The sequence below is a fragment of the Felis catus genome, chromosome D3, assembly GCF_018350175.1.
Source record: "Felis catus isolate Fca126 chromosome D3, F.catus_Fca126_mat1.0, whole genome shotgun sequence".
NCBI classification, from domain to species: domain Eukaryota; kingdom Metazoa; phylum Chordata; class Mammalia; order Carnivora; family Felidae; genus Felis; species Felis catus.
In genome coordinates, this window is record NC_058379.1 from 72,886,748 (window position 1) to 72,912,681 (window position 25,934).

A 25,934-nucleotide genomic window follows, 5' to 3' on the forward strand; every position below is an offset into this window, starting at 1 on the left:
CCATACCCCCACCCACAACCCCTCTAGCAACCCTCAGTTTGTTCTCTATATTTGAGAGTCTCTTAAGTTTTGTCTCCCTCCCTCTTTTTATATTATTTTTGCTTCCTTTCCCTTATGTTCATCTGTTTTATATCTTAAATTCCACATATGAGTGAAGTCATATATATTTGTCTTTCTCTTACTAATTTCACCTAGCATAATGCCCTTTAGTTTCTATCCACGTTGTTGCAAATGGCAAGTTTCATTCTTTTTGATTGCTGAGTAATACCCCATTGTGTGTGTGTGTGTGTGTGTGTGTGTGTGTGTGTGTGTGTGTGTGTATTCCACATCCTCTTTATCCATTCATCTGTCAATGGACATTTGGGCTCTTTCCATACTTTGGCTATTGTTGATAGCGCTGTTATAAACATTGGAGTGCATGTGACCCTTCAAAATAGCACACCTGTGTCCTTTGGATAAATACCTAGTAGTGCAGTTGCTAGGTCATAGGGTAGCTCTATTTTTAATTTTTTGAGGAAGCTCCATACTGTTTTCCAAAATCGCTGCACCACTTTGCATTCCCACCAGCAGTGCAAAGGGCTCTTCTTTCTCCACAACCTTGCCAACATCTGTCATGTCCAGAGTTGTTAATGTTAGCCATTCTGACAGGTATGAGATGGTATCTCATTGTGGTTTTGATTTATATTTCTCAAATGATGAATGATGTTGAGCATTTTTTCATGTATCAGTTGGCCATCTGGATGCCTTGTCTGGAAAAGTGTCTAATCATGTCTTTTGCCCATTTCTTCACTGGATTATTTGTTTTTTGGGTGTTGAGTTTGTAAGTTCTTCATAGAGTTTGGATACTAATGCTTTATCTGATATGTCATTTGCAAATATCTTCTCCCATTCCATTGTTGCCTTTTAGATTTGCTGTTTCCTTTGCTGTACAGAAGATTTTTATCTTGATGAGGTCCCAATAGTTCATTTTTGCTTTTGTTTCCCTTGACTCCAGAAAAGTGTTGAGTAAGAAGTAGCTACAGCCAAGGTCAAAGAGGTTTTTTCCTACTTTCTCCTCTAGGATTTTGATGGCTTCCTGTCTTACCTTCAGGTCTTTCATCCATCTTGAGTTTATTTTTCTGTATGGTATAAGAAAGTGGTCCAGGTTCATTTTTCTCCATGTTGCTGTCCAGTTTTCCCAACAGCATTTGCTGAAGACACTGTCTTTATTTCATTGGATATTCTTTCCTGCTTTGTCAAAGATTAGTTGGCCATACGTTTGTGGGTCCATTTCTGGGTTCTCTTTTCTGTTCCATTGATCTATGTGTCTGTTTTTGTGCCGGTACCATACTGTCTTGATGATTACAGCTTTGTAACACAGCTTAAAGTCTGGAATTGTGATGCCTCCAGCTTTGGTTTACTTTTTCAGGATTGCTTTGGATATTCAGGGTCTTTTCTGGTTCCACACAAATTTTAAGATTGTTCGTTCTAGCTCTGTGAAGAATGCTGGTGTTATTTTCATAGGGAATGCACTGAATAGGTAGATTGCTTTGGGTAGTATCAACATTTGAACAATATTTGCTTTTCCAATCCAGGAGCATGGAATCTTTTTCCATTGTTTTGTGTGTGTCTTCTTCAATTTCTTTCATAAGCTTTCTATAATTTTCAGTGTATAGATTTTTCACCTCTTTGGTTAGATTTATTCCTAGGTATTTTATGCTTTTTGGTGCAATTGTAAATGTGATCGATTCCTTGATTTCTCTTTCTGCTGCTTCATTATTGGTGTATAGAAATGCAACCAATTCCTGTGCATTGATTTTATATCCTGTGACTTTGCTGAATTCATGGATGAATTCTAGCAGTTTTTTGGTGGAATCTTTTGGAATACCATGGCATCTGCAAGAATGATAGTTTGACTTCCTCCTTACCTATTTGGATGCCTTTTATTTCTTTGTGTTCCACAGTAAGTTTTAGAATATTTTTGTCACCTTTAAAAGAAACCCCATAATCCCTCCCTACATACCCCCATCCATCCCAGCCTTAAGCAACCACTAATCTAGTTTCTGTCTCTATAGAACTGCCTTTCTGGGCATTTCATAAAAATGGAATCATATAATATGTGGTCTTTTGTAAATAGTTTCTTTCATTTAGTGTAATGTTTTCAAATTTCATCTATATTTTAACATCTATCAGTACTCTATTTCTTTTTATGGGCAAGTAATAAAAACTACATTATATTTACCCATTCATCCACTAAGTGACATTGGGTTGTTTTCACCAATTGGCTATTATGAATAATGTCACTATAACCATGTGACTAAAAGTTTTTGCATGAACATGTTTTAGTTTTTCTAAGGTATATACCTCAGAGTGGATTTGCTGAGTCATATGACCAATCTATGTTTAAACATTTGAAGAACTTCCAGACTACATTCCAAAGTAGCTATATCATTTTATACCCACCTTTTTCCCAGATATTTGCATAGCTTACTGCCTCATTGCCTTTGTACCTTTGCTCAGATCTCCTTAAAGAGACTTTCCCTGATGGCCCTAATTCACACCTTCCTGCTACCATCAGTTCCTTTGTCCTGTCTTCTATGTTTTCATAGTCCTTGTCACCACTTGACATATTATATATTTAAAAATTAGCTTATTTTCTGTCTTCCATCTTAGAATATCATCGTGATGAGAGCAGGAATGTTTTCTGGTTTTGCATTTCTTTTCAGTACTACAACCCAAATCCCCTAAGACCATGTGACCCTCTAATGACTCAACTGTAAAAGTAGATTGACTTCGTCTGCCTTTACTTTTTCACTTAGTAGAGTGTAGAAGTAGGCTTTAGAATAACAATGTACAAAAAAGCACTTTTTTAGTAGGCAGGACACGTCACTCATTACATGTGGACTCGAAAAGAAATAATTGAGAAATCAAATATGTCCTTAAGGAAATTGAAGAATTAAACCATGACATGAATTTTACATAGTTCAGCTTTAGGGTCATGATTTAAGGTTTGGCTTTAGGTTGGAATCCTCAAAGGCCAATGGGAAATGAATTAAAGAAGTCTGTAGTGAATTCATTCAAACAAATGTGTGACGAAACACTTTACCCAATGAGGATTGCTAAGCATTGAAATGCAATCATAGTAAAATGATGGAATGTACTTTAAAATAACATCATAGATGGGGCGCCTGGGTTGCTCAGAGAGCTAAGCATCTGACTTCGGCTCAGGTCATGATCTCACAGTTCATGAGTTCAAGCCCCATGTTGGGCTGTGTGCTGACAATTCAGAGCCTGGAGCCTGTTACAGATTCTGTGTCTCCCTCTGTCTCTGCCCTTCCCCTACTCGTGATTGCTCTCAAAAATAAACAGACATTAAAAATTTTTTTAAAATAACATCATAGAGTATTGGCAAGGACTTCAGACTAGAATTTGTCATGGCTCCACTACTAACTGGCTATGCAACTTTGAGTAAAATATTAAAATAGTTTTCAGCAAGTCTTTTCCTGTCAAATGAGAGTGTTAGTTTAGACAATCCCTGTGGTTTCTTAATATCTTTCTCTGAAAACACTGGAAAATAACCTCAGCTAATAGGGATAATATTGAAAGCAATCCTCTATAGTTAAGGAAGTGGTTGATGGGGAATTAATGACTTCTAATTTTAAAACAACACGTATAACCAATCAGTTCAATTGAGATAGACTTATTAAGTTTATTGCCATTGGTAATAGCAGTCAGAGAGTGGGTGATGTGATATTTCATGGAGGGGTAATTTAGGTTTTCCGCTTAACTCTTCACTGTTCATTGCCTGTGTAGACACAGACCATGCAAAACTGGCTGTACTTAATCAATTGGGTTTAGAACCATTCAGTCTGATGTGCCGCTAACAGGTCCATCAGTTAAATGTCAATTAATATAGTTGCCTCGAGATTAATTCTGTAATCAGCCTATCTTGGCTCAAATAGAGAATCTGAATAAAGCCCGCATATAACAAGGTGTGAATATTTAGAAGCAAACAGCTTCCAATTTGGAATTTCAGGGCCTGTTTTATAAAAGGTTTACTGTTCAAATACAGAAAAAGAAATGCTCCCCTAAGGAATTCAGATGACAAATGAAGTGCTCTTCACCCCGAGCAACATTCCATTTTTGCAAACTGATATTGTCAGATATACGCTGCCTCACCGTAGACCAAAAATTCAACTAATTTCGAGCAAGACGGGTCTTTCCTCCTCCTCATAAATGATCACTCAGCCACTACCTTCCTTGTGCCAAGAATATGTCTTTCCCAAAAGTAGCTCCTCCCACCCCCCATTAATAACCATGTCTTGTGACACACCAAAATCAGTGGGTCTCACTTGGACCCTGATGGGTCTATTGATACAGGTGGGTCACAAATGCATACCTTTCACTGTCCACCTGGAGCGGTGGGCACCCCAGCCCTGAGTAATTTGGGATGCTGTTTAATTCAGTGCGCCATGCTGCTCATTGGCCCTTGGCAGTTTTTATCTCCCATCACTCCCGCAAAGCTAAGTTTATCTTTGTTTTGTTTCATTTTCCACTAAGAGAATTCTCAGTTATAGTTACAACAACAAAGCAACTCACATATTTGTGTCACCTCCTACATTTCCATTTCTCACCATCAAAACAAATGAATATTCTAATCTGTTTTAAAATGGCACATTTTACAGATAATTGCCTTCATAAAAGCTGGCCTGGGCATATAGCATTAACACGGAAAGTGTAAGATTCTATTGCCTCAAACACCAAAACCAGAGATATTCTCTGAGGATTTGCTAATAGGTTGAGTTTTGGAAGAAAACTGATTACTGCACTGGCTTATCCTCAATATATTTAAAGAGATATTTCAATAAAATATCCTTGAACTCCTTAATCCAACATTTGGTACATGTGTGCATTTAAGTCTTGAAGTTGTTAGGACTGTACTACAACCTCAGAAAGAATAAGGACTTTAAGTTATTGTTGTTTCTTACCCTCTTGACCCTCTAGCAATGAATTTAGGATCTTAAATCATACTGCTGACTGCTCAGAAAACCTTCTGAGTATTAGATTAATAGCAAGGCTACAATGTAACATAATGAAAGAGTGAATGATTTTTCCTTGGTCTTATGGAGGCTGATTTTGATATTGAAGACAAGGATTGAATCTTCAACTGCTGAAGCTACCAGTATTAATTCATTATTAAAATTATCACCATCATCATCGCCATTTATTCATTGCTTACGAAGATAAAGGTAAGCACTATTCTAAGTGCTTTTATATGCATACTATTGTTTGTTTGCAAAACATAGTATCTATGAGCACAACATCCTTTTGCAGTGTGACTTTGCCACTCTTCCCATCAAAAGCAGAGTTATTTTCTCCTCTTCGTGAATCTAGTCTGATGTTGTATTGTTTTAGACAATAGAATGTGAGAAAAGTGACTTTCTGTGATTCCTGAGCCTCAGTCGCATGAGGTCTTACAACTTTTGTAGCTACCATTATTCAGTGCTGCTACCCTGACACCACCATGTATAAAGCCAGGGTGGGATACCTAGGTAGCTCAGTCAGTTAAGCGTCCAACTTCAGCTCAGGTCATGATGTCACGGTTCGTGAGTTCGAGCCCCACATCAGGTTCTGTGCTGACAGCTCAGAGCCTGGAGCCTGCTTTGGATTCTGTGTCTCCCTCTCTCTCTGCCCCTCTCCTGCTCATGCTCGCTCTCTCTGTCTCTCTCTCTCTCTCAAAAATAAACATTAATAAATTTAAAAAGAAAGAAAGAAGGAAAGAAAGGAAGAAAGAAAGAAAGAAAGAAAGAAAGAAAGAAAGAAAGAAAGAAAGAAAGCAAGCAAGCCAGCCAGCCAGCCAAGGCTAGTTTCTTGGCAGAAAAAAAAAATACCAAGTGAAGGATGGGAGACAGAGACAGTGACAGAGACAGAGAGAGAGAGACAGAGAGAGAGTGACAGACTGAAAAAGAAAGAGAAAAATAGGTAACAACCACCTGACATAAAAATGAGGCCATCTTGGACCATATCGCCCCCAGTTGAGCCACTAGATGTCAGCAGATATCATAAGCAGAAAAATGATTTTTGTTTTAGGCTCCTAAATGTGGGGGTGGTTTGCACACAGTCACAGGTGACTGAAATATATCCATCTTGATTTAATCTTCAATGAAACATTGTGTTCTTTCCGGTATATCTACCACACTAGTTATATCAGTATCAGTCTGCCAAATATTTATTAAGTACTTGAATGCCCCGCATTATACAATGTACTTATTTGGTCAAACAAAACATAAGATACTAACCTCAAGAAAATAAATGGGAGGGATCATTAACTGGTATGAAGCAAAGTTATAATCAACAGTGGTGATTGCTTTTCTGGCTTGAGTGGGTGGGAAGGAGGGAACGGATCTAGAGCTCATTCTCTCTTGCTCAGAGATGAGCTCAAGCTCATCCAACTTGCCCAGAGATATAGATCAGGAAATGTGGGCTGGAGGAGAGGCTTAGATCATCTAAATTCTCATAACACTGTTACCATTTTGGGTGTCCAAAGCACATTCTGCTTTCCTGGGTCTTCCAAGGACTCTGGTCACTTGAAAAGACAGTTGTCCGCTTGGAGAAGTTTAAAAAGTAAGCTGAGCAATCCTGAGGCCAATGTGTGTGTGCCTCCTGCTGGATAATCACTGGACGGCCTGGTTGCAGTCCTTAGTGATCAGCAATGACAATGACAATGACAACATAGGCCACCGACACAGCTGATATAACAGTGTTCACTCAAGTAAAGACTGGTTCACCCAAGTGCAGACAAGATGAACTCCAGGATCAGACTAAGCTCTCATAAGGGACGGACAACTAGTTCAGGTATTGCTCCAAATACTTTCTAAGATTAACTTTAAAGCTCAAAGAATTTGACACTTCTGTTCTGCGCGTCTCCTGTGACAGACTTTCCCTAAGGCAGTGGATGATTAATGTCTGTCCAGACAGAGGGGAGAAATGCAACGGAGAGCAGAGAGAACATAACATTCAAACCCTTGTCCTCTCACATGGCATACGGTTTACTGCTGTGTGAAGGGCTGCCAGCTCAAGTAGAATTCAGAGAAACTGGACATCATCACTACTGGTCAAAGGAGTCAGGGAAAGCTTCGTGGAGGAGGCAGGATGTCAACCAGTCAATTGGGAATAATTTAAATGACCAAAACTAGAATCAACATGATCAGGATTTTCATAAAGCCCATATTATCCATATCTGTTCAGATGTGGACATTTCCTGAGTTCATTCTGAGACATATACCAGGTTGTGGTTATCCCTCAACAAAGTAATATTTATAATCCTAATACTGTACATTTTTATGCTACTCTAATTTGATGGAGTTTTCATATAGTATCTCATTTGACATAATAGTATTAACTATGTGATTATTATAAGAGGCAGTTTTATCATTCATGCATGCTGTCACCAGCCAGATATAGTATTTGATTCTTTTTTGAACTACAAAGTGGTTTGCTTTGTTTGATTTTGTTTTCTACTTTCATATCCGTACATTCTAAGTACCAAGTCTGAGTTGTACAGGAATAGCAATAGGAATTTCCTTCCTGAGAGTCTCTTAAATCCCTTATTTTTAGTCTCCTCACACTTGAAACATAGTGTTTTTTCCTTATGGGCATCAATGTACCTAAACACATGGATGTGCCATTTAAAAATATTCTTGATCTTTCCTCCCCCCATTCACCACTGCTGACTCACTTGGACAATAGGACATCTTACAATAGGCCTATGCCCCGCCCCCTTCAGGTTTCTTGATGCTTGTTTCTTATTATTTGGCTCATCTTCAAAGCATAGTTTTATTTTTTGTCATTCCTCTTATAGATTTTGCAACCAAATTCACCCGGTACTCTAATTCTAAGATATTTCTTTACCTCATAGAACTTATTAAACTGGAATCCTTCCATCAAGGCTGCATAATTTTATTTTTCTTTTAATTAAATAATGTGACATTCCCCTTGGGATGTAGGTAAACTTAAAAGAGTATCACTCTCACTCTGACAGCAAGAAACATATGGATGATCTGCAAAATCTTAACTTTTCTTGAACCCACCAGGCAGGTTAAAGTCACACCTGAATTCTAAGTTAGACAGGTACCTCCATAGACAGAAAACTGGGAGACAGGCACTGACTCGCAGCACAGAAGGAAAATGGGGCTTCCCTCCAGGAGAGTAAGAAGCTTTAGCTAATGGCTAAAGACTGAATGTGAGCTAGTGTGAGATTATAGAATATCTGGAAGCTGCAAACCTACTGGCAGGACCAGCACCAGTGATCTCAAGAAAGATCAGGAGCAAGAGAAAGCCTCCACTGTAGTGCAGGCCTGGGTCTGGGGAGTGGCTGTCTCTAGAAAATGCATAAAGCCCCGTCTGGATCCTTTTCCATTAGGATACAAAAGCCTTAAGTTGCTGGAGGAAGGACTTCAAAGCTTTTTGCTGCCAGGACTAAGTGAAGACCCACAATGGCTGTGGGAAGGGAAAACGGAAAATTTCTTTACCCTGGAGAAAGACGGAGAAGGACAAGATCACTGAAAAAGTCCCATGCCAGATACCAGCGACATAGGGTCTGCTGAACACTGAGGCTAGGCTGGGACATTGGAAACCAATCCCCCTTCCCTACCAGGCCACAAGTACTGAGTCACCACCAGCAGCAGTCTGTTGCTAAGAGAGGATCACGAGCCTGGAAGAAAAAAAAAAAAAACTCTCCAAGGGGCAGATATAAAGAGAAGGCCTAAAGATGAGGATGAAACACACTCAGAAAAAATTCCCAGCAAATGAGTCCCCAGCCTAAGCATAAGATAATGATGAAGAAGGACAAAATAATGGCAGAGAACTCTGAAGGCAACCAGAGTCAGAATAAAATTCAAGCTCAGCTCAGAATTTAGTAACCTGGGAACTTAAATCGACCAGAATAAATAAATACACACACACACATATAATATTTTTACATATTTCATATATTTTATGTATTTATATATTTTTAATATATTTATATTTATAAATATATATATGCTTAATTGTAAGTTTCCCAAGCATATTGCACATACTATGTGCCCAAAAAATAATTCTGTATCAATAGAATACAAACTGAAAATGACTTTATAGAATCTTTTTTTCCATGCTACATATTCAAACGTATTATGCACTAAGAATAAATGGTTATTGTCCACTAACTTTATATCAAAGTATGTTCTCAAGTTTCCACTACATGCAATTATTTAAGAAAAATGTTTACGTGCCATGTCAACCATGGTGCCAACAGTCAAAGGGTGGAGTCTCCAAAGAATAATATTAGCCACCAGTTACTGAGGCTAGACATGTTCAAGGCACTGTGCAAAGGCTCTACAAATGTGATCTCAGCTAATCCTTCACCACTTCCTCATGGTTGTTATTTTGCCCATTTTACAAATAAGACAATATAAGATCAGAGAGATTAATCTTGCTTGGTCACACTTAGCCAGGGGAATCAGGGTTTTAAATACAGGTCTATTTCTAAAGCCTGTGTTTCTAACTGGTCCCTAAGCTACTGTCAGTTTCCCCACAGGCATTGGGTTGTAATGTAGTTGAGGAGGTAATGTACGTATACATAGGAGACCATTACGATGCGAGGCAGTCAAGAAAAGTAAAGGTAAAGGTAAAATACTTGGGGACCTGGAAGAATTGCTTAGTGGGTAAGGCTGCCTGAGCTCAGAAACCACTCCAACATTGGATGGCCTTGGGCAAGGTATTTAATCCCCTTAAGCCTCCATTTTCCTATCAGTTAAATGAAAAAAGTAACAGGTACTATCTCATAAACTCTAACACAAGATCCTTAAAGATGTTTTAAGAATTAACCAAAATCCGACCAGAAGAAGCTCCTGGAACATAGTAAACACTATAAATTTAGCTATCATTTGATAACTAATTAACAGCTTCACAACACACTAGATTGAGAGTTCCTTAAGGGCAGAGAAAGGCCTGTTTGACTTGTTCAGTTTTATCACTAGTCTAGCACAGAGTAAGCTCTCAGTAAACACTATCTAAAAAAGATTCCAGGTAGCAGAGAGGAGGGGTTTGGTAGATTGTTAAATTCAGGAAACGAGAACTTTCCATAGAAGATAGAATGAGGGGCACCTGGGTGACTCAGTCAGTTGAGCATCCAACTCTCGGTTTCAGCTCAAGTAATGATCTCACAGCTTCATGGGTTCGAGGCCCTCATTGGGCTCTGCACTGGCAGTGTAGATTCTGCTTGGGATTCTCTCTCTCTCTCTCTCTCTCTCTCTCTCTCTCTCTCTCTCTCTCCCCCTTCCTCCCTCCCTCCCTCCCTCTCTTTCTGCCCCTCCCCGACTTGCACTGTTTCTGTCTCTCTCAAAATAAATAAATAAACTTAAAAAAAAAAAGATGGAATAAGAGCCAGCTCTTAAATGATTTAGTGATTTTAAATAAATGGAGAGAAAAGAGAAATACATTTCAGGTAAGTGGGATAGCATTTGGAAAGCTAAAAGATGAGAACCGAAAATTTATATTTGAGAGACAATGAGGAGACCAACCTGGCTAAAGTAGAGAATTCATGTAGGAAGGCAATAAGAGGAAAAAGCTAAATGAGACCAGACTTGGAATATAGGCAAGATCTTGGATACCAGGCAAAACAAACAATTCTCTTCCTTCTTTCAGCCTCTGCATCCCAGAAAGGGCTTATCTTTGCTCCCGCTTCATTCCCCTGGGGATAAGGCTCCAGTCATTATATTTTGACACATATAAGCTCCCCAGTGCTACTAGAACTAAGAAACATGAATAGTCTTATAACACAGGTTCAAGTGCCCAGGCTAAAAGGCTTTGCTAAGGTCTTGCTCATGAGATCACCACAGACTCACTATAGAGTAGAGCATTAGAGCAATCTGTCTGCCTCCCTCAGAAAGATGCAGGGTTTAGGCAGCTCTGCAGGCATTCAAATAAATCTCCCTCCTGTGACATTAAAAATGAATGAGAGGTTGGTGCCAAGACTCTTAATGGTTCCATTATATGGTATTACTACTAATAATACTCAACTTTGTCTCAAAATGCACAAGGAATGGGCTGGCTGTTAAGCTTTCGGCATCTGGAGATCAGTTTGGGCATGGAAATTTGAATGATTTGAACAAATCCTCCCTGAGATTATTAGGAAACTCAGAATACAATCCATGACAAAGTTATCAATTAGGCATGGGGATTGGAAACTGTACCTCACATTTGGCTAGGTTTCCCTTGAAAACCAAGAGCATGGAACACAGGAAATTCTCATCATCATGACTGCCTTTTTCACAGCATAATGTCCTCTATTCTATGGCTTGCTGCTTGGAATGGAACTATTGTTTTTCTTCAAACACAATTCTCCAGTAGAATCACTTGTACCATCTTTCCCCTTCTCAATAGTAATTGTTTCCTCTCAGCCTATTTTTGCATGCCTTCTTACTGTTACCTCACGTCTTTCAGGAATATTTTATAATTCTGCCACTTATCATATGCTTTGTCTCTCTGAGCAATTAATTTCCTTGCTGACATTGCAGAGGTACAGTATTCCCCACATTTGCCACTCACTTAGGCTGAGTTCCTACATCAAAGTAGGGAGAGAACTGGGACTAAACATAGTCCACAACTCTAGACTCCTGGCTCTCTTCTTTCTACTGTAAGACCTTACCTTTTATGTAATAATTTAATAAATTACTCTCTCTCCCCCAAATGCACATTTTTTTCAAAAGAACCTAAGTAAGAGGGAAATGTATAACCCTCAAGAAATGAATCACTAAAGGTTGTACTAGGAGACATTCTGGCCACTTAAATCATTCTCTGTAAGAGGTAGTCTTCCTGACTGTCCTTCCCTGGTCCTGTCTACTCATAAAGAATTTCCAAGAACCTAAACTGTGTAGATTTTTCTACACTACAGTTTTCTCAGAGAGGCTTAAGATTCTTTAAGAAATATTTACTCATTCAACAACCAGTTTGATCATCTATTAATTCCAATCATTCTGATTGCTAGGGGTACAAAAATAAAGACAACTTTGACTATAAAGAGTTCTCAGTTTAGTCTAGAAGGCAGATAGTTGAATGATCATTGTACTACATGACAAATGTTATAGTTGAAGGAAGTCTTGAATGCCAATTTGTAGCAAAAGAATCTATCAACCTCTAGGATGGTTAGGGAAATTTTCAAGGTTGACATGGCACCAAAATAGTCTTAAAGGATGAGTTAGGAGTTGGCCAAATGGAAAGAGGGGAAAAGGGAATTGCAATTTGGAACACAAGCAAAGTCATGGAAATATATGCCATCATAATGTATCCAGGGAACTACAAATGGCTTGATATGGTTATAGGATCAATTATGAAAGAAAAATGTAGATAGAAGAGCCTAAGAAAGTGGACAAAGAGAAGTCTTGAATGCTAATCTAAGAACTTGAATTTACCCAGCTGTGAACTACTTTCTATTTTCCAGATCCCAATTTAATTAACGCTATTTTTATAAAGCAATGAGTGAAAGTTTAGAATTCTAAGAGACACTGAAATCAGATATAAAACTGCCTACTGCCATTTCCATTTGCTGTCTAAAAACATCTGAAATTTAACGTCATCAAACAGAACAACCTCTTACCCTACCCAATCCATCCCTCTCCAGAAAGCTCTTCCCATCTCAATAAATGGCACCACCATCCATCCAGTTGTTTAATCCCAAACCTTAAGTGCCAATCTTGATTCCTCCCTTTCCCTTATTTTCCACTTCCAATGCATCAGCAAGTCCTGACAGCACTACCTCCAACAATTATTCAGGATCCAATGATTTCACATCAGTTTCATGTGCATCACTCAATTCAAGTCTGAGTCTCCCAACTAGAATACAAAAACCTCCTAGCTGTTCTCTTTGCCATGCCTCTTTCCCTCTAACGCTTACTCTCCACAAAGCGGCCACATGATCTTTTTCTTTCAGATTTATTGAGATGTAATTGACATATAACATTGTGTAAGTTTAAGTTGTACAATGTGTTGAATTGATTCATTTCCACATCACAATATGCTTAACACCATGTGTTAGCTAACACCTCCATCACGTCACATAATTATCATTTCCTTTTTATGATATGAACATTTAAGAGCTACTCTCTAAACAACTTTCAAATATATAATACATTATCACTAACTATAATCACAATGCTTTGCATTAAATACCCAAAACTTGTTCCTCTTCTAACTACAATGAAGTAACCAAAAAAGAAAGAAAACAATCCTATTCATAATAGTATCTAAAACAATAAAAGAGGAATAAACTTAATCAAGGAGGTGAAAGAGCTACACACTGGAAACTACAACTATTTGATGAAAGAAGTTGAATAAGACACACAAGCATACAAAAATGGAAAGATATCCCATTCTCATGGATTGTAAGACTTAATATTGTTAAAATGTCCTTACTAACCCAAAGCCATCTACAGATCCAATGGAATCCTATCAAAATTCCAATTGTATTTGAAATAGAAAAATAGAAATAGAAATAGAAAAAACAATCAAACAATCCTAAAATTTGTACGGAACCACAAAAGATGCTGAAGAGTCAAGGCAATCCTGAGAAAGCAAAACAAAGCTGGAGGTATCATAGCTCCTGATTTCAAACTACACTACAAAGCTATAGTAATCAAAACAGTATGATGTTGACATAAAAACAGATACATAGACCAATAGAAGAAAATCAAGAGCCCAAAAATACCCTCACATAATAATCAACTAATATTTAACAAGGGGGACAAGAATACACCATGGGGAAGAAATGGTCTCTTCAATAAATGATGGTGGAAAAACTGGACAGTGACGTGCAAAATAATGAAACTGTGCCTATCTTACACCATACACAAAAATCAAGACAAAATGGATTAAGTATTTGAATATAAGACCTGAAACCATAAAACTGCTAGAAGAAAACATAGGAGATAAGCTCCTTAACATTAGTCTCAGCAACAATTTTTTTGGATATGATACCAAAAGTCAAGTCAACAAAAGCAAAAATAAACAAGTAGGACTACATCAAATTTGAAAACTTCTATACAGCAAAGGAAACCATCAACAAAATGAACTGATAGCCAATGGAATGAGAGAACATACTTACAAATCATGTATCTGATAAGGGGCTAATATTCAAAATATATAAAGAATTCGAACAACTCAATAGCAAAAAGACAATCATTAAAACATGGGCAGAGGAATTGAATATACATTTCTCCAAAGAAGGTACACAAATGGACAACAGTTACACGAAAACGTGATCAACATCACTAATTATTAGTAAAATGATGTTAGAATCGCTATAATAAATAAGACAAGAAATGAAAAGTACTGGCAAAGGTGTGGAGAAAGGAAAACTTTTTGTACTGTTGGTGGGAATGTAAGTTGGTACACATACTACGGAAAACAGTTACTTAAAAAATTAAAAATAGAATTAGCATATGATCCCCCTTTCCCATTTCTAGGTATAGAGCCAAAGGAAATGAAAACAGAATATCAAAGAGATATCTGCAGTCTCATGTTTAGCCAAAAATGGAAATAGCTAAATGCTAAATTTCCATCAGTGGATGAATGGATAAACAAAATGTGATGTGATATATATATATATATATATATATATATATATATATATATATATATAAATATATAATGTCATAATATCAAACACATAATATCATAATATGATAATATCATATATATATATTACTTGGTCATGAAAAAGAAGGAAATCTTGCCATTTGTCATAACATGGATGGACCTTGAGGGCTAAGTGAAATAAGTCAAAGAAAGACAAAGACTATATGATATCACTTATAAGTGGAATCTGAAAAAGCCAATACCATAGAAATAAAGAATAGAATGATGGTTACCAGGAACTGGGGAGTGGGAAAACTGACAAGATGTTGGTCAAAGGGCACACTGATCTCTTAAATGTATATCAGATAATGCCATTTTGATGCTTAAAACCAGCCCTTGGCCTCTATAAGATTATTTATTTGGAATCTTGATACCTTGGGGTCTTGAACATGGAGTTGATCATCATGGAGTTTTATTCTTTCAGCTACTTGGCTCCTGGTAGGCTTATTATCATGGAGAAAAATAATAACCCTTGAAAAATATTCATTAGACAATCTGGATACTCTCTAGACATGTTAATATTAAACCGTCTGATGATTCCTTCTATTATGAGATGTTAACCTCTGAAACAAGAAGGAAAGGGGTTGAGACAGAAATGGATGTTACCATGAATTAGTACATCACATTATCTCCTAAAAACCTCCACTTCTGAAAACGTAATTTAAGCAGAATATATGAGTAATTGGAGGAACACAGTTTTAATGTAGAAATTTAGGAGGACTGCTGACAAAAGGTGTGTGTGTGTGTGTGTGTGTGTGTGTGTGTGTGTGCGCGCGCGCGCACGCATGTGTATGGTTACACATTGGGTTAAATCATTCTTTCTTTCTCCCTCCATCCCCATTTCTCTCTCTCTGTCTCTCTCCCCTTTTTCTTCCTGTACACATACACACACACACACACACACACACACACACACACACACACACACACGGATATGTTTTCAGATATACCTGTCTTGAAATAACCTAAAGATGGCTTTCAAAGGGATATTCATTGTGAAGCTAACATTGTTTTTCTTTCCAAAATGATTTGTCTTTCTGCTGCTGGTGACTCATTTGATTTCATCACTGGGGAAATTAATTTAATGGCTGTTCACAATTCTGCATGACATTGTCTTTGTGTCCTATGGTTCTAGAAAGCACTTTGGCAGCACACTCAGTGGATTGATCTTACTTACATTTTGAGTAGCACATTCCACTACCGTTTGATGATTATAACAAAACCAAGAAGGATTATTTAACACTGCCTCATAGTACTTCCCTATTTATCCCTGAAGGATACAGCCTTACAAATAGTCAACAAGCCCAAATACTGCAATGAGATTTAGAAAGCATGAAAATAGCTTCATATGCACCACACATGTGTTGTATCTTTTTGAACCTTACATAGATTATACTTGAGCATCATCATCCGTATAATTTCCTATTTCAGGGTTGGATATTTTATGCCCCAACTTCTCTGTGAGAATGTGCTATATCTTTAAAGGTCAAATGCAAAATTGCTCGCATTGATAGCTGCCCTTACAAGCTCAGAATTGTATTTCCTGTAATGGGTAGGAATATAGAGAGTCTTTCCATATAAGTGCTTTGAAAGACCTAATTTTTCATTTACAGTAATTTTCTAATCTACCTATCACAGATAATAATAACTAAGAATTAAGGAGTTTTAGCATGTAGAGAGAGCTTTGTCCCATAACCTATTCACTTCTCTCAATAAACTCCTCTTAGACGATAAAGCTGAGATTTAAATCCACATTTTTTTTATTCTAAGCCCTATGCTCCTTACACTGGAGTTTGTTTACATAAAAGGGTGTAAATTAAGGTCAATGTTTTTAACTTAGTAAAGTGGATGGTATGAAAGCAAAAGATAGGAGACTAAATACCAGAATATTCTACTCAGAACTGAAATACTCAGGGTATGAAACCTTAATCTGTAGAAACTTTAAAAGCCTATCATTTGAAGCAACAAAGTTTTCCATATTCTAGAATGGAGATTTCTTTGAGACTTACTGTTAGCTTGCTCTAAGCCAGCTCTCTGGAAGTATGGGCTATCTATCCAACCAAGTGTTCTTCGGGAAAACACTATCGGCACCATTAATCTAAGTGAAGATGTTTTAGAGCCACTATGTGATACATGAGACAGCATAAGTGACATATTTAGAAATGGGGGGGGGAATTTTTTGAGAAGAGGGTAGATTGAAAGGGAATTGTCTTTCTTTGAAAATGAGAAATTAATAGGAAAAAACTTCTTTTCTCATGTAAATATAGATGACACTATATTTTAACTGATGCTAGATCTTGTGGCAATAGTTTTCTTACTAGGTCTTGAGAATTATTTGCAAGAGATGGAGTACAAAGCAGACAAGCATAATTTACTGATGCCTCCAAACAAACCACACAAAAAGCATAATTAACATTTTCATAGCAATTTAGAGCTTACAAAGAAGGTTTCCTTTTTTAACAAAATATTGTTTCATTGAATAATATAAATGAGGAACGATATCCACTTCTGTGCACTGCAATCTACGAGTTCTGAGAGAGATTCAGGGAGAGGTGGATGTGGTTCTGCAGGCCAGAGCTTCTGATTCTGGATCCTTCTTGCCTGCCACTGAACACAGCGATTGCCCCCATCGATTTAAACAAACCGGAAAAGGGAAATACTTTTCAGCCCTCAACTTTTGAAGGTCCCCAGTGTGTCCTGGCATTTCTACATCTTACCAATTTGTTCAATGACCTTTTTGATAGGCTGTGTTGTTTCCTAAAGCAATATTTATTTGGTGTTGGTCAAATACATGTTGAGGAGCAGAGAGGAGGAGACACAGTGGTTCTATTTTTTTCAGAAACTTCCCCTTCTTTCTCCAGCCTATTAGGGAGAGGCCTGAACATGCAGCTCTGGGAAAGATTGCTTTGTCTCTCAGTTTCCAAAAGTACCAGAAAAAGGTGTAAAAATGGGGGGGGGGTTGGAATTAAAGTCCTGGGTTTGAGCAAATTTAAGCAAAGCATACATATTTCAGCTCTTCATTTGTACATCTTTTAGAGACTGGATTCATTAAATGTAATAGTATATGTGAGAGTACATTATACTCTGCAGTGTTTACAGTGGCCACTACGACCACAGCCATGGCCACCCTGCCCAAGATCCCTCACTATATACTACAAAAGTAGCTAACAAGTGTCATCTTGCCCACCAGCTCCATTCAATCAGGAGTGGCTTCCTGGGGCTCTGTGTGGAGAAAGTTTCTGAGACTACACCCAGGCACTGAGGGAAAATACAGTAACAGCTCTTATGTGAAGACATTATAAATGGACAATGATCACATAGGTGTCAGACAATGGCCATCTCAGGCATAGATATACCAGTTAAAATATTAATAAGGACTCAAAGATCTATCACAGTTCGCAACAATTACATCATCTGTGGCCACTCTGTAGCCCAGAATATAACCACAAGTTTAAAAAATAAAATTTTGTTGAACTAGAATAAACAACCTGGAAAAAGTTCTCAATGAGCTTTCTCTCACAATCCAATCTTCTACCAACAACTTTTCCTTAAATTTTAAAGCTAACATTTTCATATAATTCAAGTTGGAAGGAAATGAAGGGATCATTTTTGCTTTGGTAAGCTTCTCACCATCCTTAATCTTGTATCCCCCAAATTAAATTCTAATAAAGCTTGTTCAAATTACTTATTTGAAAAACTCCCCAGGCTATGGGGAGCCTGGGTGGCTCAGTCAGTTCAGTGTCTGACTTCAGCTAGGTCATGATCTCATGGTTTGTGAGTTGGAGCCCCGTGTCGGGCTCTGTGCTGACAGCTCAGAGCCTAGAGCCTGGAGCCTGCTTTGGATTCTGTATCTCCCTCGCTCTCTGCCCCTCCCCCACTCACACTCTGTCTCTGTCTCTCTTAAAAATAAATAAACATTAAAAATTTTTTTCTTTAAACCCCCAGTCTAAAGGAATCAAAATAGCATTAGACGTGCTTATACTTCCTAGCCCTCTTCTCTCAGGATATAGATAGGGCTGCCAATGACATGATCAGAAAGAAGGAAGATGGGTACAATACCCACCCCTAATTCTTCGAATTCACCACCCTTATTAACAACACATTAAATGGGGGGAAATAGGAGAGCAACACAAGAATACCAGCTTTACCCCAGAGTTACGATCTGCCTCTGCAGGAAGGTAATTCAAGAGATTAATTCACTACTGAGATGAAAAACTTGATTTTTTTCTCCCTCTTTTGCTCCCTTACTATCCTTTGCTGTCCAGAAGACCTTTTCTAAGGTTTATGTACAGTTGTCAGATTTTAAGCTGTACTCTTATAGTTGGAAATTAAATTGCAAAACAACCTTTCCCCCCCATCACCCCTGCAAATGCTTGAAATTTGTTCTTACAAAATGATATCCTTTTAAATATAATTTCATCCAATGTGACTTGTTGCAAGTAATTTCTCTAGTGAGAAAAGCCACATATCAGTTCCTTTCTTTGCCTTTGGAAATGTCTTTGCTAACAGAGATGCTCAAAATGACCTTGATGTCAAGTAGTACCTGCTGGCTGATGAAAATTACCTTTGACCTGGATCTCGGGAAGAGGGAGAAGCAATGAGCTTGAATTTATTTCAAAGGTACCAATATACATTCCGGAGACATGAGCAAAAGTGTATGTGGGAGATCTAAAGGAGCTACTAAATTTAGCCCAAGTTCAAACATATGTTCATCTTATACTATCATGCTCTGGCTTTTTTTTTTATACATAAACCAAAGTTTAATTCCATGCAAATTAAACATAAATATTTTTGATGATGAAAATTTCTCAACCAAACACATTTTGAAGTATGAAGTCAAGTAGAAATAGGTATCTTCACAAATGTTGACATGATTGGGCTATTTATTTTTAATCCCCAGATCCCCAGATTGAGAATGTTTCTACCTTGCTGACCACAGCTATGGATTGAATCAAACTTTTTATACAAATGTATAAAAGTTGCAAATAATATTCCTCAAGGAATTAACAATGGAAGTGGTGAGATGAGTCTAATACACATGAAATGATTAGGGAATAATATGAGTCAGTATAATTAAGTATACTCAGAAGACAACTTTATAGGGAATGAGAAAAATGAAAGACAAACTATCAAAGTCTTCATGGAGGTGAAAGAAATACTACATACAGAAACATTATTAAGATTTGAATTAGTAGATGGGGCGCCTGGGTGGCTCAGTCCGTTAGGTGTCCAACTGCAGCTCAGGTCATGATCTTGCAGTTTGTGAGTTCGAGCCCCGCATCGGGCTCCGTGCTGACAGCTGGGACCCTGGACCCTGCTTCAGATTCTGTGTCTCCCTCTCTCTCTGCCCCTCCCCTGCTCATGCTCTGTCTCTCACTCTCTCAAAAATAAACATTAAAAATTAAAAAAAAAAAAAAGATTTGAATCAGAAGGGCAAGGAAAAAGGGAGATGAGAGATCATTTGCTGAGGTTACTGCCCAAAACTATAATCTTTTTAAGTTGTATTTTATTGATTCTAAGACAATAAAGGCCTTAAATTCCTAAGGTCTTATTTTACATTTGAGTGTCTCAGAAACTAGGATGCAAATTCCAATCAATGCCATGTCTTAGTCTAATTGACATTGATTGACATTGATTTTCTATCAAGATGGTACCATAATGGTCCTTAGTGGTTTGTCCTTGGGTTGATGATATCTGATATCCAAAGATACAGAAAACCTATAAACATCTTATAACCTAAATAACAGAAGCAGTAAAGAGTGGATGATCTTTTGAATAACACTGTAAGGCTGCATGATCCTGGTTTGTGATTTACCTTTCTTTGATTCCATTACATTCAAACCTGATTCCAGCACCTACCAGGAGCAAAAATGTGCTAGTTATCAGCTCATTGCCTCTCAGTCCCAAATCCACCCTTCCTTGTCTACTGTGATACTGAAACATTTCTCCCCTGCCAGCTGGCACAATGCTAATCTTTGTCAATAGAGGACATGTGAGGGAGCTGGGAGGAGGAAGGTTTTTTCCTCCTGGTTCTGGTGTGTTAATTTTTCCTACTCCTGCTGCACTGGGCTGATAGTCAGGATGCCCAGTGAAACTCACCCCTAATGAGTCTCCTGCAGGTAACTGCCTACAGAAGAACAATTTACAGGCCCCCCAGCTGGCTCTCTGAAGGTGAGGTCTATGATGTGTCCTGCTGGTTTCATACTGTGTCTTCCTGGTGACAGAATCCTGGTGATGGTTTCCCAGGAAATTGAATACCATCCCCCTCCCCTGGGAGGCTTCCTGGTGAATATCATTGACACCCCGGCAGGTTCCTTCTTTGGGATTAAAATGGATCCCATACACCAATTAGCTTTCTCATTTAAGGCCCAGCAGTGAGAACAAAGTTAAAGGTGTGTGTTTGGATTGGGGTTGGGGGATAAGGAGTAGAATGAATTGACTGGAAAAGCAAGAAGTCAATGAACAGATATAAGTGCATGATTGTCAAGGTGTTTCTAATTATCTCAAACCACCTAGAAAGCCCTTCTTGCCTAACTTCTTTGCTCAGAGATGAACCTCATTATCAGAGCAGTCATTGTCTTTTAATCCTGATCCTAGACAGAAGCCATCCTGATGCATTTAGATACAACATAAAAGATCCTTCCACCACTAGCAACTTTTTTCATCCAGGAAACATCCAGATGTTTCAAAAAACAGATATTTAACATTGGAGAAATAAAACAGTTGTTTGACAGTTGATTTAATGTTTCTTTTTTTCATCCAGATGTTTTAGTATCTCATACATACTTTCTAATTATTTTGGAGCAATATTTCTTTGCACAGCTTGGCATTTTGAAGGTTGTATTGTTTTAACATTGAAAACTACAATAAATATGAGAGTAAGAAATGAAATGATTTTTGTTTCTAACTGAAAAATATATTGAGCAAATTCATGGCTCTAAAGAGAAAGAAAGGATTAGCACAGGTAACTTACTATCATTTTCCTTTATATTTAGACTTTAACTTTCCCTTATATTTGTGGATTAGATTGTAAGATATTTGAACTTCTGAAGGACGTTATAAGGCATTATAAAGTACTATATTACTTTCATAAAATAGTCCCTTCCTTATCTATCACTTTAAAAATAGTATACAAATTAAGTAAGGGGCGCCTGGGTGGCTCAGTCGGTTGAGTCTCTGACTTCAGCTCAGGTCACGATCTCGCGGTCTGTGAGTTCGAGCCCCGCGTCAGGCTCTGGGCTGATGGTTCAGAGCCTGGAGCCTGCTTCCGATTCTGTGTCTCCCTCTCTCTGCCCCTCCCCCATTTATGCTCTCTCTCTCTCTCTCTCTCTCTCTCTCTGTCTCAAAAATAAATGTTAAAAAAAATTTAAAAAATAGTATACAAATTAAGACTAAAATTTCTTGAAATTCTAAACCTCTCCCTAAACATGAAAACTCTTTAATCTTAAAAATAAAATTCTATTCAGCATGGTTCCAAGAGCTGCAGCCAGTTGCGGCCATGGGATCTCCACCTGCATGCAAGAACAACTTGAAGAGACTCTGACAACACAGGTCAGCATGATACCTACAGCTGTCACTCCCCTTTCTTATAACAACTCAGGACGTGGGCTGGATGCCGCCTACCTGAGTCCAGGCGGTTCCATAAACGTCCATGTAGATGGGTGTATTGAATCAACTTTTTGGATTACAGAAAAATAAATAAATAAAATAAAGTTCTATTTTACTTACATTATCCTCCTTCAAATAGATAGTCGGCTTACTCATGAATGACCTTGTTTCTATCTGATCCATTTTTTTTTCATTTCCTGAATTAATTTTTTTGTAAATGGAATGGGTGTCAGGATATCATCTCTGGGCCTTCCGTATCCTTATTCTCTATTCTTTCCCTGTATTTCTTAAAGTCAAAGATAGAAGAACTCAAAAAAAGGCATTTGTGAGTTTGAGGAAAAGACCTGTTTACATTGAACAAGAAGAAGGTTTCATTCAGATACTCTAAAAATAAACTCAGGATGGTTACTTTATCCATTCTTGGGGAGCCATTTTAGTCCAGAGCCAAGGACAGGAGCAGAAGGCTCTTACTCTGGTTTTATTGTGTTCAGTGTTTTGGATGAGCTAAAGCAGGGAAATATAGGCTAATCTTTCCCAGCTGGAGGTCATCGGTGAGATGAGTCAAAATCCAGAAATTCATTTTATACACACACACACACACCACTTTCTGCACATATTCACAAGATATTCACATTTGTAATTCCATTTAGAACTGTACTATATTGCCAATCTTGCCAACACTGTGATATAGACATTCCAATGCTCTAAAAAGGCGTATGAGAACACCACATCTTTTTCCACTGCTTTCTCTAATAAGAATGATGCTGGTGATTCTCTGAATGTAAGAGAGGCAAAAGATACACCCTACCATCTGCTGCACTTGTTAATGAATGTGTTGCCATCCCAGAACATAACAATGGGAAAGAACCTTGGAGAATGACTATTTCTTCCATGAAAACTGGAAAATTAAAGGTAAATGGGAGTGGATGATTTTCCCAAGGTCTCCCCAGGAAGTTAGTGGCAGAGCATGAAACAGAATGTCTCTACTCAATGGCTCTTTTGTAGCACAAAGTACAATGGCTAACTAGCTTTTAGTTGTTAACTAAAAACGTGCTCTATCTTCCTTAAGTAATGTTAATATTGTCCAAGGATTTTTTCCTACCTTACTAAGATCATTCTCAAAAAATATTATTTTGTCAAACTATTCAGATTTATTTAGACTTAGATTTCCTTATCACCAATAAGGAAACAATGAGGTGTGCTAATAAGTGTCAGTTGATGAGGAAAGATGAAATGTGATCAATGACTTCTGATGATAAAAATATATATACGAGCAAGTTTGAGATTATACATGCAGAGTTTCTGGAAAGTCCCTGGACATCACCTCTGAACCGGCTTGTCTACTGAAGTAGAAATCCCACTATTAATGGCTCCTTTGAGATATTTAGTTCATACCAAAATCAAAATACTTTCTTATGGGCAGAGAGATTCACAGGAATCAGGAGGGTCATGAGGCAGCACTATGTGTTACAACTCTGTACTCTTGAGCAATTGAGAAAGGATATATACTATCTGTACACAAAAATAGCTAAAATGAGGCAGCAGAATGGGATCATGTCCTAAGTATATTGCACTTACATATGACTTTTTTTTTTATTTTTTTTATCTTTATTTATTTTTGAGAGAGACAGAGACAGAATGTGAGTGGGGGAGGGGCAGAGAGAGAGGGAGACACAGAATCCGAAGCAGGCTCCAGGCTCTGAGCTGTCAGCACAGAGCCCTATGCGAGCTTGAACCCACAAGCTGTGAGATCGTGACCTGAGCCGAAGTCGGACGCTCAACTGACTGAGCCACCCAGGAGCCCCACATATGACTTTAAAGAAGCCCCCCTTTTCCCCCTAACACACACACATTCACGCGTGTACGTGCACACACACATGGAACTCCAATGTCTCATTTAATATTCACAATAACAAATAAGTCTTTTCACATGTATTAATGTTAAAAAGACTGAACAATATAACAAGTTGAATATACCCATGAAGCAAGTAGGAATACTTCAGAATTCTCCATTGATACCCAATTCACTACCAGGGACTTAACAATAATTTCAAAACACATTTGTTGGCATACCCAAACTTCCGTTGCAGACTCTTCTTTAGTTCATCTCTTCAGTCTAGGTCAGGGTGTGTCAAATGTTAGTACACATAAGAATTACTTGCTATAAACTTTAAAATGCATTACAAATATAAAACTATGTATACCATACCTTACAGAAAAAATTAGGATTTTCAAGGGCAATTTTGACCACATGCAATTTTTGCCTTACACCTTAGACTTTGAAATCTCTGCTGCAGGTAAAATGCATCTCCATCAGCTGTGCAGGTGAAGCAAGAGCTGGAAATGTGGAAGCATGACACAGATGCCTTACCATCCAGGTGGAGGTGTTCACATTTTGTCTATAATTTGGGGGAATCGTGAAGATTGTTGAGCAAGTGAGTGATGTGGCAAAATGTGTTTTAAGAAAATTAACCTAGTGACTTTGAAAGAGATGTGCTGGAAAGGTGAAATTGGGGGGGTAGGCTGGAAGAAGGGTTACCAGTGTGCAGATCATTTCAATGGTGTGGGTGTGAGACACAGAAGCCCTAAATGTAGATAGATGGTCGTAGAAACGTAAAGGAAGCAAGAAGCATTGCAAAGGAAGATCCTGATATCTGACTGGACATGAATGGAAAACCACTAATGTGGCATAGTTATTAAAAGCAAAGACTTTCCCATTTTACAGATCAGGATCAAATTCCAAATCCCACCACCATCTAGCTGTGTGACCACAAACATTTACTTAAACTCCCTGTAATGATTCCTTTTATGTGTCAACTTCACTGGGCCATGGGGTGTCCAAACAACTGGGTTGCCTGTGAGAGCATTCCTGGAGAAGATGAATACTTGATATTTATCTGTAGACTCAGAAAAGACACTGTTCTCCTTAATGTAGGTGTGCCTCTTCCAATCAATTAAAAGCCTAAATAGAATAAAACAGCCAGGGAAGAGTGCACTCCTCCTACCTGACTGCCTTGAGCTGGAAGATTGGTTTTTTTCTAGCTTTCAGATTTGAACAGAACCTGCAAGTTTTCACACGAGAACTACACATCGGCTCTCCTGGATCTCCAGCTTGCCAAGTGCAGATCTCAGGACTTCTCAGCCTCCATAATCACATGAGCCAATTCCTTATAGTAAATATATTACATGAGTATATAATATGTATATATTATATACCAGTATTTGATTGGTTCTGTTTCTCTAGAGAACCTTGGCTAATACACTCGCTAAGCTTCATTTTCTTTATATGTACAATGATCTCAATAAATTTACCCACAGTGCTAATATGAAGATTAAAGTGAAGTAAGGTAGGTATGTGTGGCATTTAAAAAAAAACAACATTAATTGAAAAATTAAGCTTGTTTAAGTGATGTAGAATTACTTTAATATGTAGGTTCCTTTCTTTTTTTTTTTTTTTTTTTTGAGAGAGAGAGTATGCATGTGGAGGAAGGGCAGAGGGAAAGGGGGAGAGAGAATCTTAAGCACACTCCAAGCCCAGCACAGAGTCCGACTGATGCAGGGCTTGATCTCATGACCTTGGGATCATGATCTGAGCTGAAATCAAGAGTCAGACGCTTAACAAACTGAGCCATCCAATTAGATACCCCTACTATATAGGTCTCTTATGTAGTAAA

At 38.0% G+C, this 25,934-nt stretch overlaps 1 long non-coding RNA gene and 1 other non-coding gene across 2 annotated transcripts in view; one reads left to right on the plus strand and one right to left on the minus strand.

The window, feature by feature from the left end:
- The window catches only part of LOC123381441, a 308,159-nt gene that overhangs the window by 34,377 nt on the left and 247,848 nt on the right, over positions 1-25,934 (minus strand). The window lies entirely within an intron of this gene.
- Positions 22,116-22,246, plus strand: LOC111557397. The gene has a single exon (XR_002737445.1). It is a non-coding gene; the product is annotated as a small nucleolar RNA SNORA44 (small nucleolar RNA).